Source organism: Mustela nivalis (assembly GCF_964662115.1).
Source record: "Mustela nivalis genome assembly, chromosome: 12".
In the NCBI taxonomy this organism is placed as follows: Eukaryota; Metazoa; Chordata; class Mammalia; order Carnivora; family Mustelidae; genus Mustela; species Mustela nivalis.
In genome coordinates, this window is record NC_139031.1 from 32,428,124 (window position 1) to 32,444,618 (window position 16,495).

Consider the following 16,495-nt stretch of genomic DNA (forward strand, 5'->3'; position numbering starts at 1 on the left):
ATTATTTTCCAGCTTCAGTGAATCAACTATAGACAAGGCTTTAAAGACTAATTATGGACATATAATAATGAAATGTAAATATAATTGGGACTCCTATGATACACATGAGCTATCCACTGTCCAAATCTAGGAGACACCATTCTCAAAGGAGGCAATGGTGCAGCAGCCATTATATATACATACATATTATAGATATAATATGTATATATAATATACAAATATACATGTATATATAATATATATAATGGAACAGTATTTAGCCAGAAAAGAGAATGAAATCTTGCCATCTGCAGCAACATGGATGGAGCTAGAAAGTATAATATAAAGCAAATTAGGTCAGTCAAAGACAGATACCATGATTTCACTCGTTTAATAAATGAGTGAAGGAAAAAAAGAGAGAGAAAGAGGCAAGAAACAGACTCTTAACTGTAGAGAACAAACTGATGGTTACCAGAGGGGAGGTCAGGGAGGAATGGGTGAAATAAACATTGGGGATTAAGAAGTACACTTGTCCTGGTGAGCATTGGGTGATGTGTGGAATTGTTGAATCAGTATATTGTGCACTCCAAACTAATATAACACTGGATGTTAACTAATTGGAATTAAAATTAAAACTTAAAAAAATTAAAATGTATTAAAAAAAAACCCAAAGCAAAAAACAAAAACAAAAACAAAAAACCATAAAACTTACCAGAGTGGGGAATAAAGAGGAAACCACTAGAACTAAAAATAGAAACTCTGGAAAATGGGATAAATAGCAGGTAGCAGGACAGAAAATGTAACCTTTCCTATGATACCATTTGAGTTTGTTTTATATAGGTATGTTAAATTAATTAAAGAAGAAAGCAGTTACACTGATGTGGCTCTAATGTCATGGTGGCCTATGGAAGCAAACCAAAATCTAAGCCTATTGAGGACTCAAGGTGACAAAATCAAAACCAAATTACAAACAACAAACTAGGCTTTAAGTTATAACCAATTTTGCTTTTTGCACTTTCTCTATATAAGTCATTTCCCTGGCTCTTGTCGAGAAGTGTTCCTAACCACTTCGAGTTTGGTGCTGCTTGATTGGAATCTTGTTTTGCCCAAATAAAATTTTAAAATGTTTAACATGCTTCAGTTTATCTTTAACAATGTATTATTTTGTAAGAAGGGAAAAGAGAGGGATGGAGGATGGGAAGAAGAAGAGAAGGAAGGTCATTCTGGTTTTTTTTTTTTTTTTTTCATAGCATCATCATTGTATAATCACCCAGTTGCCTAGTAAATTTGCAGAGGGGTATTTGCAAATCTCAAAAATCAAACAGATCCTAAATCACTTCAGGATTACTATGCCTCATGCTTTTTTTTTTGGACTCTGATGAAGTGGAGGCACAGGATGCTCTTTTGTATCATAATTTTGTGGACAAATTAAATGGATGGTATTTCCTGTAGGGTATGGAGCTCTCTTTTTTCCCCTTGGAAGTTGGTGGATTTATCTATCTCATATAATTTACTACTAACACTTCAGGATCTTCATTACATATTGACTTGTTAAATATGAAACATATATTTTGTTTGAGCCACACCACAGTTCTGTGACAATTCAGAGAATTTTATCAATAAAGCTGAGTGAGGTTAAGAAACTGCTTCGTGTCATTGAGAAAGGAAAGGGCCAGCACTGGAACTGTCTTCCTCTACCCCATAGCTTCTTAAGGGGTGGAGGAAGATTGAGTAATATTAAAACACATGGGCAGCTTTTAAAATGTAAGAAACTCATTACCAAGGAGGAAAAATGAGCCACCGAAAACAGGAAATCCTGCTGAATGCCTCAGCTATAATCTTCCTCACCCTGAACTCTTTTTCAAATTGAACAATATAGTAGTTAAAAACGTATCCTGCAGAAAAGCTATTGACAGATATTGTAAAAATAAAGAGTGTTCCTTAAAAATCTATAATTTCATTTAATATGCAGTGCCAGTTGGAATCCTTGTTTATGTCCTATGAAGCATCTTCTGACTCAAAATTAAAAACTGGTTGTAATGGAGATTTTTAAAATGTAAGATTAATCTACCTCCCCCCTCCAGTCACAACATTTATGAGGTTTTTTCCCCTAAGATCGGTATCCGTAAAAATGGGGGTAGGTGTTGGGGAGTAATAACTGTAGGACGTATAGAACAGGAAATATAACTGATCATTTCATAACATTTGAATTTAACATATGCATGTATGGAGGGAGGTGACTTAACCATAAGTAGGAAAGTGCAAACCACCAATAAGTCATTTTTCACAATGCTATCTGAGTCCTTTAAAGTTAAAATTTTATTAGATTACCATGAGTCCAATCAGGAGGTTCAGGGAATAATTCTGTTTTTGTTTTTTATTGGAGATTTGAAGTTCTGACTTCACAACGCTGAACACTTGATTTAAATGGAACCTAAAAAACTGTTTTAGCACTTCCAGTTGCAGGACATTCTCGTTCTCTGGCTCACCTGGCATCGGTGTGAATGTTTGATGAGCTTCATCCAAATTCTGACTCTTCTCACATTGACTCAGTTTCTAGCCACTAGAACAAGGTGACCTGCCAAGATAGAAAGGACAAAATGCAGTGACTCACAGACATGTTTTCTCTTTTATTTCTAAACAAGTGTAAAGACCATCGATAAGAAAGATTTTAACAACCCTGTTATCAGTTTATTGTGAGGCAGTCCTTCTTCCTTCCTACTATACCCACCCACCCCCAATCATAAACTCTCACCCAAAAGAAACAATCTACAAAACTTTTAAAGGTATACTTGCTAGTTTGAGTGTAGATACTTAATCTCAGAATTACTTTGGTTTTTGGATGTTTAGCCAAATTGTTACTGAAGTATACACTTTTTTTTTTTTAAAGATTTTATTTATTTAACAGAGATCACAAGTAGGCAGAGAGGCAGGCAGAGAGAGAGGAGGAAGCAGGTTCCCTGCTGAGCAGAGAGTCCGGTGTGGGACTCCATCCCAGGACCCTGGGATCATGTCTTGAGCTGAAGGCAGAGGTTTTAACCCACTGAGCCACCCAGGTGCCCCTGAAGTATACACTTTTCTTGACAATTACCTTTAAGAAACATAAAGTGTTTTGTGGTACCTAGCCATAAACAATTCAAATGTATTTTATTATTATTTTTTTAAATTTATTTATTTGACAGACAGATCACAAGTGGGCAGAGAGGCAGGCAGAGACAGAGAGAGGGGGAAGCAGGCTCCCCACTGAGCAGAGAGCCCGATGCAGGGCTCAATCCCAGAACCCTGGGATCATGACCTGAACTGAAGGCAGAGGCTTTAACCCACTGAGCCACCCAGGCGCCCTCAAATGTATTTTAATTTGAAGCCTTCTCTGACTGTTTTCATCCCAATGACACAGAGAAATGCATTTGGATCAGAGAATAATTTACATCAATATTGTTTAATTAGCATGATAAGATATGTGTAATCAAGAATTATATAACTTTCATTGCATCCATATTTATCAAATACAAATGAAAATAACAAAGCTTATTTCTTCCATAGATAGAAATGTCTGAGAAAAATGGTCAGCCCATAGTTGCTGTGATATAATAGCCTGATTCTATTATTTTAAAAGTCTAGAGTGAGATTACCTGTCAGGATGGCTAAAACTAAAAAAGATAAGAAATAACAAAGGACAAGGACATGGAGGAAGAGAAATTCTCATGTACTATTGATGGGAATGTAAATTGGTACAACCACTGTGGAAAATAGTATGGTGATTTCTCAAAAAAATTAAAAATAGAAATATCATATGATCCAATAATTCCACTGCTGGGTATTTACCCAAAGAAAGCAAAACCACTAATTTGAAAAGATAAATGTATCCCTATGTTTATTTCAGCATTATATACAGTAGCCAAGATGTGGAAGCAACCTAAGCATCTGTTGGTAGATGAATGGATAAAGAAGATGTGGCATAACACACACACACACACACACACACACACACAGGAATACTACAGAGCCATATAAAATGAGATCTTGTCATTTGCAACAACATGGATGGACCTAGAGTGTATTATGCTAAGTGAAATAAGCCAGACCGAGAAAGACAAATACCATGTGATTTCACATGTATGTGGAATATAAAAAACAAAACAAATGACTAAACAAACACAAAGCAGAAGCAGACCTATAAATGCAGAGAAAAAATTGAATGGTTGTCAGAGGAAAGGGGATAGGGGAATTGGTAAAATGGGTGAAGGGGAGTGAGAGGCACAGACTACCAGTTATGGAATAAGTAAGTCACAGGAATATAAGGTACAACATAGGGAGTACAGTCAATTGTTATATGGTGACAAACAATAGCTACACTTGTGGTGAGCCTACTATAACATATAGAGATGTTGAATCTTGTACATCTGAAACTAATCTAACATTGTGTGTCAACTATACTAGAAAAAGTCTAGGATGAGATTTATGGTATTTTGTAAAAGTCAGAATGTGCCCTTATTATTTATTTATGCAGTGGTTTTCCATCACAAATGAAAAACCCCAAGCTTAGTGAATTTGAGTCTTTTAATGGAAAGTAAGCAAACCTGCCTAACTTTTGCTCTGGAGGGAGACAATATCTTTACTTTAATAGACAATTAGCTAAGATACCCTGTGACCCAGAGGGAGACTTATTTCTCTCTTCCAAAGCTGCTCATAAATCATTCTTGAAAAGAAAAAGTCAGTCAGTGCCACCACTGACAAGACATGCAGAAAATTGAAAGACCAATGGAGAATTGTCTCCTCAAAATGGTAACTGCCAATTTGGTATGATTTCAGAGACCTGGCTAATGTATGGACTTCTCCACAAGTTAGCTTCATCCCTTCAGTAATGTGTCAGTAATGTTTATAGGACCCTACAGTTTCTTTGCAGCACCCTCCTTCCAACATTTTACTTAAAGTTATATGTTGTCACTACTAGTGTCCCCTAAGTCACTGTTTTCAGCAACCATGGTGACTTGGCTCACTACAAATTTTTTTCTTGCTCTTATTTTATTCCTATTGTCTTCATTCTACAGAATATATGACACAATGAACTTCACAACATTTTGATACTTTACAAGCTTTTCTTCTCTCTGTACATATGACTTGAGATAGTTGAAGACATGAGGCATATTAGCATCCATATTTCTTTTTTTCTCTCTTTAAATAATGAAGTCTGTATTCATTTTGTGTTTCTTTTGTATCAGAGTAAGTTATAGTAGAGGGAAAAAGACCTGAGCACAGATTGAAAAGACAAAGTTGAGAATATAGGCATAGTAGTAGGCACCTTGGAAATAGGAAAGAACCCAACTGCATCTGTAGTTTCTTTTTCAATATACATTTTTCAGTCTCTACCTACCTACCTATACACACATACATACACACGCACAATTATCTTACTGAGTTTACTTGATGACTAATATAGCAGGAATTAAATGTATTCTCTATGCCCTGTATGTGCTAAATATTTTGTAACTTATTTTATTTAGCAGATTACATCTTGCTTGTAAGATTTAAATTCAAGAGAAGATTCAGTTATGGTACAGCCTTTTCAAGTAAAGATAACTCAGTCTCTTGTGAGGAGATACTCTTATTTTCAACAATTTAGAACCCTGTTTTGTTTCTATCTCCTGCCAACAAAAGCTCTCTGCCCCCATCCTTCTTCCCAGTAGGCAGGCAGAGGTTGTACCCATCTTAACATGGCAGAAGTTGGGGCCACTGTCTTCTATGTTCTTGATGTTCTTTACTAGAGAGGGATTGGTCTTATTGGTTGTTGCCTTCAGGTGTGAGGTTCCTTTACTATGCATGTGGAATTTTTTTTCCTAATTCAGAGTTCCTTCTAGGTCCTGTGGCATCTCTATATTCCCCCACTGGTCACACAGGAGCTCCTGGATCTCTGGCACACCATGCACAGGCTATGGAAGGATTGGGACACCCCTTTGGATACATCTTTGAATGCCTCCTTCTCTGAACACCATGTACAGTTGTGTTTTTTTGTTTGTTTGTTTGTTTGTTTTTGCCTCTTGACAGAGCAGCAGAGCATGGAGATCTCCCTTTACCTATTTCAGCTTTCTGTGGGCATTTTGAAAGATCTTGTTCTCTTTCCCTTTGCCTGAGGCACAGAGATGGCATTGTGATTGTTCTAGTTCTGACAAGGGAACCAGGTACCTCATCAACTTTAACTGCCTTACCTTGGAGACATGTGCCTTTTTTGCATGGCAAAAGACTTTTCTGCTCTTCTCTCTTCTCTTGCATCCTTTCCTGTCCCCATCTCTCTAGAGCTCAGTAAAACTCTAGGATCAGAGTACATCAGGACTTTATCCTTATATGGGAATTGAAGTTTAAGGGATTTATTTTAAAAAAACCTTATCCTTTTAAACAAATCGTCAGTTTCAAGAATCTCACTAGAGATTCAGAAAATCTAATTTTGGAAATCAAAAACTGAATGTGGACACCTTGCCATCTTGCATTTCTGTTTTAATTCAAAGCTTCCTTAAGATATTGGCCAAGGTTCCACTAGTCAAAGAGGGAACAACATAATATACGTGGAAATGTGAGAAAGAAAAACACCTACTAATATATTTTAAAATATTCCTATAAAATTGGATCTGGCTAACTTAACCAAAGGAAACATATTAGAAGGCTACTAGGCTCCCAGAAAACCAGTGGGAGGGGGACTAAAGGAAAAGTATGGGAATGAGCAGGAGCCCAGGGTGATGCAGAATACCAAGATAAAGAAAGCAAGGCAGTATGGATTGGATGCCGCTGTTTAAGATTCAAAGGCCAGGTGGGAGAGCATCAGAGGGTGAGCTACGTGGAGTCTACCTTCTGCTTTTGCCAGGAGTGGGAAGAGGTGGCATCTGTCAGTCTCAGCTTTTATAATGAATTACATGCAACTGGATTATCCTGTCACCAACACAGTACAATTAATGGCTCTTCTGGAGGTTAATCAATCTTCGAAGGAAGAATTAGGGTGTTGCTAGGAATTTTTTCCTTAGGGAACCCCTAAATGATAAATACATTTGACACCTAAGTGAAAACCAAGGAGAGGTAGGGAGGAAGGGCTACAAAATAGAAAGCGAGGTTTCCAAAAATAAGATCCTTCTTTGCAGTTCTGTCAAGGATATGTATAATGCTGGGGTTTGAAGCTTGACCTTGGCTCTAGCACACATACCACAGTGCCCCACCCCCCCACCCCCGCTTCTCTGCTTCATTCTTTATTTTCTCTTTGTTTGTGTAAATGGTTCCTCAAGTATGGTGCAGATTTACCACAGTCTCTTAATTCCAATTCTAAACTGCTAGGAGAGAAAATGTATTGGGCTAACTTGGTGTATCCATACCTAATTAGCTATGCAAAGTACTAAGGGACACAAGCCCTCCTGTGGATGGTGTGAGGCTGGTGGTTGTTCCCAGAGAGCAGGGGATGGGGCATAGTGTGGGAAAACAGGTTAAAAGTGTATTGCAGGCCAATGGTATTTCAAAGTGTGACTACATCATAATTTATTTTACTAATCCTCTATTATTTCATCCCCATTTTCTCCTACTATAAACAAACTGTGATAAAAATCCTTGGAATTAAGTCACATTTTTTTTTCCTCCTTAAGATTAATTCCTAGAAATAGAATTGCTGGTGCAAAGAAACATCACATTTTAGAACTTTCGATGGATATTGAAATTAACTTCCCGAAATCTTGTGTCAATTTATGCCATCTCTAGCTACTTAAAAGTACTTTTTTTTTTCCTATATTCCCACCTGGGTTATTAATTTGCTTTTTCAATATGTTAAAATAGTTAATGCTTTAATTTACATGCCTTTCATTCCAAATAAGATGAGGGTTTTTTCAGAAGCACATTAGCCATTGTGTTTCTTCATATTTTTTACTTCTGCTTCTATTATTTTTGTTTTAATCTTTGTTTTCCTATTTTAAAGACTCTTCAGATATAACAGATAGCAGTCCTTGCCATATATGTCCCAAATATTTCTCCTTGTTATGGTGTAACTTTTGAGGTTTTATATTTATCTTTTTTAAAAGATTTTATTTACTTATTTATTTATTTGAGAGAGCCAGAAATATAGAGAAAGCAGGAGCAGGGGTAGGGGCAGGGAGCCCGATGCAGGGCTCAATCCCTTGACTCTGGGATCATGACCAGAGATGAAAGCAGACACTTAACTGACTGAGCCACCCAGATGTCCCTATATCTATCTTTTTGAAATGTATCTACGAAGTAACCTTTTTAAACTCACGATTATGTAAAGCAACAAATTCAAAATTTAGGCAGAAGGAAATTCCCTACAGAGTTATTGGGTTTTTTTTCTTTGTGGAATATGATGATCTTTTGTTCTAGCTTTAAAACATTTTTTTTAAATAGGCTCCATGCCCAAAAAGCAGAGTTTGAACTCATGACCCTGAGATCAAGACCTGAGCTGAGATCAAAACTCAGATGCTTAACAGACAGAGCCACCCAGGCACTTCCATTCTATTTTCTGACTTTAGAGGATGGAGTGGCTATTGGCCAAAGCCACCAGAAATTTAAAAAAAGAGAAATTTAAAAAAACCTTTATGCACAAGTAATGTTATTGATTTGTTAACAGATTTGGTCACATAAAACCAAGATTGAGTTGATCTAGGCTCATTTTATTTAGTCACTTAGGGATAGGAGAAAAAGGAACGAAAGGGAGTAGCTGATAATGTGGTACCAATTTTCAGTGTATTGTCTCTGTTTCTAAATCTCCCTTCAATTTTCCAAATGATATTCTAAGATCAAGATTTTGTTGAGAGCTGACTAGAATCAACTTCTGTGTGTTAGATGGAAATTGGCTCAGAAGCTAAAGTGTAGTGGGAGGTATTGCTTCTTTCTCCAAGAGATATTTGGCTGAGAGGCTGCCAATTTATGTGCTATGACACTTTTCAGATAAGAAAATTAGATTATCTTTGGCTTTAAGAGATAAACATTCATCTCCATGCTTTCTAGCCCTGTTTGGGTGATGCCATTCAATATATCTTTCTATGTTTTATTTTCATTCTCACCTGAAAAATATCATTTCATTTTTTATGTCACAATAAGGTTTACTCTTCTTGATTTTAAAACTTATCTAGCACAACCTGGATAAAGTAGTATAAGGATATAGAAATTTAATTCAAGTTGTTATTAAAGTTCACTAAGGACAGAGCTTTCCAGAAATACACTATTTTATAATGCTGATGATGGTTTCACCAGAAGGAGCCATCCAAACTGTGACAGACAGACCCTGAGGTGAGCTTCACTGAGTCCTACTTTCCTATAATCCTCTCCTTTGGAATGTGAGTAGGATCTGTGACTTATATTTTAACCAATAAAATATGGAAAAAGTGATGGGATTTCACTCCCTTACTTAGGTTCTAGTGTATGACAAAGATGATGGAATGTCTTGCCTTGATTAAATTATGTTATGAAGACTATCTTAGCATAGATGCTAACATTGGCCTTGAAGAAACAAAAGGCCATGTTGTGAATTACCTATGGAGAAGGCCACAGGGCAAGGAATACACAGATCAGAACATTTCTGGAAGAAAATTGAGGGTATTATAAGAATACAATCCTGGGGGCACCTGGGTGGCTCAGTGGGTTAAAGCCTCTGCATTCCACTCAGGTCATGATCCCAGGGTCCTGGGATGGAGCCCAGCATTGGGCTCTCTGCTCAGCAGGGAGCCTGCTTCCCTTCCTCTCTCTCTGCCGGCCTCTCTGCCTACAGGTAGTCTCTGTCTGTCAAATAAATAAATAACTAAAATCTTAAAAAAAAAAAAAAAACAATCCTGGTAATTTTCTTGGTTCAGGTTACAGGAGGGAGTATAATAAATTGTCTACCCTCTACAAGAGTTTTCAGAGCCCATCTGAGATGCAGAACAGATAGAGGATAGAAGTAGATAGACCATACATCACATCCCAACTTAGGCTCTTCTTTTAATTCAGTATCATCATGGTTGAGATAATAAATTCAGGTGATGGGTGGTGAATGAGGTGCTAGTGCCTCAGATCAGATAACCAGTCAGTTTCCCTAACTCTGGCCTCTAGCACATGCTTCTCTTAAATATAAGTGAACTAAGAAGAAATTTAGAGACTTGCTATGCTGAATGCTCTTGATTTTTTTTTTTTTTTTTTTTTTTTTTTTTTTACTGTTGTTAAATCATTTGTCAATCCTTTCACCCAGATGAAAATCTCAAGGGGAATTCAGTCCCATGTGCTTCCGATTAGTGTGCATGTGAATTAACCACCATTAGAAGTACAAAAATTTTCCTAACGTTTCAGTTTTATTTTTATTTATTTTTTCTGCAGGTGGTGTTGGGAAGAGGGTTTTAGGGGCATAGTAAAGAAGAGTAATGAGTATTTTGAGTTAAAATCAGTATCATGAGGAAATCTCCCTAAAATGGTAAAATTCACAAAATAATCATATTAGTCTTAAGATATGAAATCCAAGTTGCTCATATTGATATTGTGTGTGGTGCCATATAATTGCCTCATTTTTTGAAACCAGTCTCTGCCTACAATATATATCCACATATTTTCAAGAATATAGCATTTATATAATATTAGATTTCAGAATTTCTTCCAGAGTAGAGTAGAAATTATTTTAAATGTTGGATCATATATCATTGAATATTAATGTAATCTTTTTGCCATTAAATGATTCATGGAAAACTTTCAAAAGCAGAGAGATCAAGGAGTGTTAAGCAACTAGAGATTACCAAAATTATTACTCTCTGTCTGAAGGACTGAAAGATTATGTCAAATTCTGATATGTGTGCAGTAATATCTAATGAATAAATTTGAAATTTATGGCTGTATACAAATAAAAATTTATAAGCATTTCTACATTTAAGAAGCATTGAAGGTATATAATACCATACAGAAATGCACACAGACTAATTAGTTGTGCTCAAAAACTCCCTTTTGTCCAATTTTTTGCTGAGTTCAGTGTCTCATCCCTGCCTGGAAATACTTAGTATGCCAGTGTGCCTGGAACTCAGGGTGTGGTCTTCCCACCCAATGGCTCTGTCAGTTAAAGGGTATGTTTGGTCCAGATTAAATTCTTTGGATTCTGTGTCTATTTAAACATAATGGCAGATTTCATGTATAATGAGTACTATGCCTTAAAATTATGAGACAAATTGTCTTATGAAACACGATTTCTTAACTATCTGAAATCTCATGCCAAGATACATCCAGGTTTGGAGGATACATCTCTCAGTTCACAGCTCTCTGTTTTAATTTCAGTGTATCACCAACTACATTCAACTTCTCTTATTCTGGCACAAAGGACCTCACCGCCATCATAGTAGAATTGTGATGAAATTCATGCTTACCGCATTCCATGAACAGGCCAGGATTTTATAGAACATACTTCATTCCTCTGGGAAGCATGTTTATTTTGGGGTTTCTCAGCAGATGCATTTCTGCCGTTGAATAGCAGCTTGCCAAGTAATTTCTGAAATCTAGCTGTTTTAGTAAGAAAACCCAAAATAGTGGTATAAGTTGTTGACCATCTGCTAGTGCTCTTACAGAAAAGATTGCTGCCTTGGGTGGAAGGAAGAATATAATAAATTCTTATGTTCTATCCAGTCCTATGATTCTATTATTCAAGCACCTCATGTTAATTTGTTATTTCATGCAATTTATTATAGTTTATTTTGGGACTGGCTATGAATAGGTTTGTGTTATTTGGGATGCATAAATAAGCTTCTCAAGGCTTGTTTTCAACCTTCACTCATATGTCTGCATAATCTCTGATGTTCACATGTCTTTAAAGGAGAAAGGAGATAATACTCCCCATGTCATGTTATGTTGAACAAGGTTTAAAATAAAAATCCATTAAGGAGAGAATATATAGAAGTTTTAATTTTCACTAAGGTAAAGATTATTGGTTTCAGAGCCTATTTATTGAGCAAATTATGAGAGCAGACACTTGAACCTCTAAAAGTGTGAGAAGGGACATAAAGGAGAAGGGCCACAGAGAATAGAGGGTGGGGAACTTTACTGTTTGCTTTAGAATTGACATGCTCCGTCTCTCACCTCCTTCAGGTGGGAAAGTATTACAATTCGTCCCCAACTTTAGACTTAATGGTGAAGACAAAGTATTAGGAGAGTACTCTTAAGCGGTTAGAGGCCTATAGTATTTCTCTCTTCAAGTGTTGGAATTCTCTTCATTGGGAAAAGGGGGCAATCTATCAATAAATATTTAAGTTTAATATTGAATTAAATGCTAAGGAATTATAAAAGTTTAACAGCCAGTTTTAAAAAGCACAAAAGGGAAGGGAGAACAAAACCATTAGTAGCAAACTCTGAGTTTTCATGTAAAATAATATCATAGGCATAGAGCAAAATTAGTTTCTGCTCAACAGGCCATTTATGACCCTATTAGGAGATGTTTTAATGTCGTATCTTAGTATTTTGAACAAAGTATTTGTACTCCTTACTGAAAATAGCTTGATATGAAGTCCCAAAGGAATTCTGTCTGCCTCAAAAGTTGCTTTTAGAGTTTTGAGTTTCTGGCTTCTTCCTTCCAAATGCACAGTGGATATACATTCTAATTCAAAATATAGGTTTTTGAGAAATAAGATATTCCTCTTCATCAATAGCAAATTTTTGCCCAAATCTTTCAATAGGAGGTAATTTGCTACATTGAAATACTCAGTTTCTTAATTCATAATCTTAAGTGGTGAAATATAAATTAATTACTTGACCTATGATTCCTGATGTACTTACTGTAAAATCGCTTTTCAAAAGTGGAGGCATGAGTACATATATATACAGGCCTGAGAGGCTACCTCCAGCCATGTATTGGTTCAAGAGGCCACATACTATGACTGTTGAAAGTGGGACCTCAAACTCCAGCTCCACTACTCACCAGCTGTACTACTTTCAGCAAACCACTTATATACTAGACTTTAAAGACTTAACTTCTGGGTCTGTAGAACAGGATTGTGGTGACCACCACCAGATACAGTTGCTTTTAGGAGTAAAAGAAAAGGGTGAACGTAAAGTTGACTGCAACTGTAGAATACTGGGGAATACTCTCTATAACTGTTAGCAATTTTTCTCACTTATTAATTCAAAACCTTCCCAGTTTTTGGTAACTACATCATATTTTTCTAAAACCAACTCTGTTTTGACTTAATAAAATGTAAATCTTGTGTAAGTTAGAATTAGAGACTCAATTTGTGACCATGTGCAGCATATCCTGGGGCCATTATCTGGTGAATGCAGGGTATGTAGATAACCAATCTAAACAATTTAGAATTTAATGTGGGTGTTAAGATTAACTTTTAGAATTTCAAACATAGAAGTGGTATAATAGCAAATATTTTAATAAATGGATGCCTGTTGCTCACAGTGGATATAAACACTTACCTCGATATATTAACAATTTATTGAGACAAAAAGTAAACATAAATAAAGTAAACTCTGTAGGGAAGTATGTTTGATATTTTTTAAAAGCCCTTAAACTAATTCAATGATGTCATTAAAAAAATTGCATAAAATTCTAAAAAGAATGAACCAAACAGGATTGAAGTAATAAGGATTATCAATTTTTTAATCTCTGGGCATTTCCATCATTATATAATATGCAGTATTATCTCCTGTTTTAAACATACAAACTTTTAAATTCTATGTACTCTTCTAACAGTCACCTCGCTTTTCCGTTTTTCTTTTATGGCTAATCTTGTCTTTAAAGCTTGTCATAACAACTCCACTGAAAACACTTTGATCAGAGCTAATAATCTCCCATTGAGAATTATCCCATTATCAGAGCATAATAACCTTCACATTGCTGAATCCAATGCCATTTTACATTCTTTATCTTTGTCTCGGTTCATTACATGGCTTCCACTTGTCTCTTCTTTTTGATCTGTAAACACTGAAATGCAGCAAGTTCTCGCTTTATGTACTCTCTTCTCTATCTTTGTTCCCGAGGTATCTTTATCCAACTCCCTCCTTTTAAAATTTCTGCATACAGATGACCCCAAATTTAGATCTCCAGTTCTATTAATCACAGGTTTGTCTATTCACCTATTTACTTCATGTTTCCACTTAAATGAAACTTGGGAATTTCAAACTTATCTTATCCATTATAGGACTCTTAGTTTACTTCAAACTTCCTCTTCCAATAGTCTCCATCTCAGGAAAATGGCATCTATACTTCTGATGACTTTTAAAAAAACAACTTTGGAGTTATCCTTGTATTTCACTCTTTCCCTTATGCTTCATGTCTAATTCATGAGTGACTGCTTGGCTCTACCTTGTAAATACACCCACGATTAACTACTTCTTACCACCTACCACCCGAGTCTATGCCACCACCGTCTCTCACCCGGATTATGAAAATAGCTTATTTGTCCTCCCTGAGTCTGCCTTACCCTTCTCTACTTCATGTTAGACTATATATATAGTTTTTCTTTCCTTAAAATTTTGGGAGGTAGTTTCTTCTAAGAGACCAAAATACACCCAAAATCAAGTGGGTGGCTCTTGTTCTATTCACCAGTCTAATATATATATGTGTATATACACACACACACACATATATATATGTATATATATGTGTATACACACACATATATATATTTATATATATATAAATATATATTATATATTATATATTATATATTATATATTATATATTATATATTATATATTATATATTATATATTATATAAATATATATATATTTATATATGTGTGTGCATATATATAAAAAAATTTTAAAAAATATATATATTTTATTTTATTTTATCTTTTTTAAATTTTAATTTCTTTTTTCCTCCTTTTTTCTCCCCCTGGTTTGGGTCTCTTCTGATTTGGTTAGCCTACATTTTTCTGGGGGTCTTTGTCACACTTTTAATATCTTATTCTCTCATTCATATATTCTTATCTGGATAAAATGGCAAGGTGGAAAAACTCACTACACAAAAAAAGAAAAAGATGCAGTACTGATGACTAGGGACCTAATCAATTCAGACATTGGTAATATGTCATAAGTAGAGTTCAGAATGATGATTCTCAAGGTGCTAGCTGGGCTTGAAAAAGACACAGATGATATTAGAGAAAGAGAAATAAAATCCCTTTCTGGAGAAATAGAAGAATTAAATCCAACCAAGTTGAAATAAAAAAAAAAAGCTATTAATGAGCTGCCATAAAAAACTGAGGCTCTTACTGCTAGGATAAATGAGGCAGAAGAGAGAATCAGTGATACAGAAGACCAAATGATGGAGAATAAAGAAGTCAAGCAAAAGAGTAACAAACTACTAATGGACCATTAGGGGAGAGTTCGAGAGAGAAGTGATACCATAAGACAAAATAATATTAGAATAATTGGGATCCCAGAAGAAGAAGAAAGAGAGAGAGAGAGAGAGGCAGGAGGTATATTGGAGTGAATTATAGTAGAGAATTTCCCTAATATGGCAAAGGGAACAAGTATCAAAATCCAGGAGGCACAGAGACTCCCCCTCAAAATTAATAAAAAATAGGTCCACACCCCATCCTCTAATAGTAAAACTTACAAGTCTTAGCGACAAAGAGAAAATCCTGAAAGCAGCTCAGGACAAGAGGTCTGTAACATACAATGGTAGAAATATTAGATTGGCAGCAGACTCATCCACAGAGATCTAGCAGGCCAGAAAGAACTGGCATGAGATATTTAGGGCACTAATGAGAAAAATATGCCGCCAAGAATACTATATCCAGCTAGGCTGTCATTGAAAATAGAACGAGAGATAAAAAAGCTTCCAGGACAAACAAAAATTAAAAGAATTTTCAAACACCAAACCAGCCCTACAGGAAATATTGAAAGGGGTCCTCTAAGCAAAGAGAGAGCCTAAAAGTAATAGACCAGAAAGGAAGAGCGACAATATACATTAACAGCCATCTTGCAGGCATTAAAATGGCACTAAACTCATAACTTTTAATAGTTATCCTGAATGTAAATGGGCTAAATGGCCCAATCAATAGACAGACAGTATCAGAATGGATAAAAAGATAAAACCCATCTATATGCTGTCTACAGGAAACTCATTTTAGACCCAAAGACACCTCCAGATTTAAAGTGAGGTGGTGGAAAACAATTTACCATGCTAATGGACATCAAAAGAAAGCTGGGGTGGTAATCCATATATCAGATCAATTAGATTTTAAGCCAAAGACTATAATAAGAGATGAGGAAGGACACTGTATCATACTCAAAGGGTCTGTCCAACAAGAAGATCTAACAATTTTAAATATCTATGCCTATGCTCCTAACATGGGAGCAGCCAACTATATAAACCAATTAATAACACAATCAAAGAAACACATTGACAATAATACAATAATAGTGGGGGACTCTAACACCCCCCTCACTGAAATGGACAGATCATCCAAGCAAAAGATCAATAAGGAAATAAAGGCCTTAAAAAAAAAAAAAGGAAATAAAGGACTTAAATGACACACTAGGCCAGATGGACATCACAGATATATTCAGAACATTCAATCC

General features: G+C 35.7%; 1 long non-coding RNA gene across 1 annotated transcript in view; it reads right to left on the bottom strand.

Annotated features, from left to right (window-relative positions):
• Window positions 1-2,312: 2,312 nt before the first annotated feature.
• Window positions 2,313-16,495, bottom strand: part of LOC309845762 — a 32,930-nt gene continuing 18,747 nt past the window's right edge. Inside the window, exon 3 of the long non-coding RNA XR_014301498.1 lies at window positions 2,313-2,557. This is a non-coding gene — a long non-coding RNA (uncharacterized lncRNA). The remainder of the gene's footprint in view (window positions 2,558-16,495) is intronic.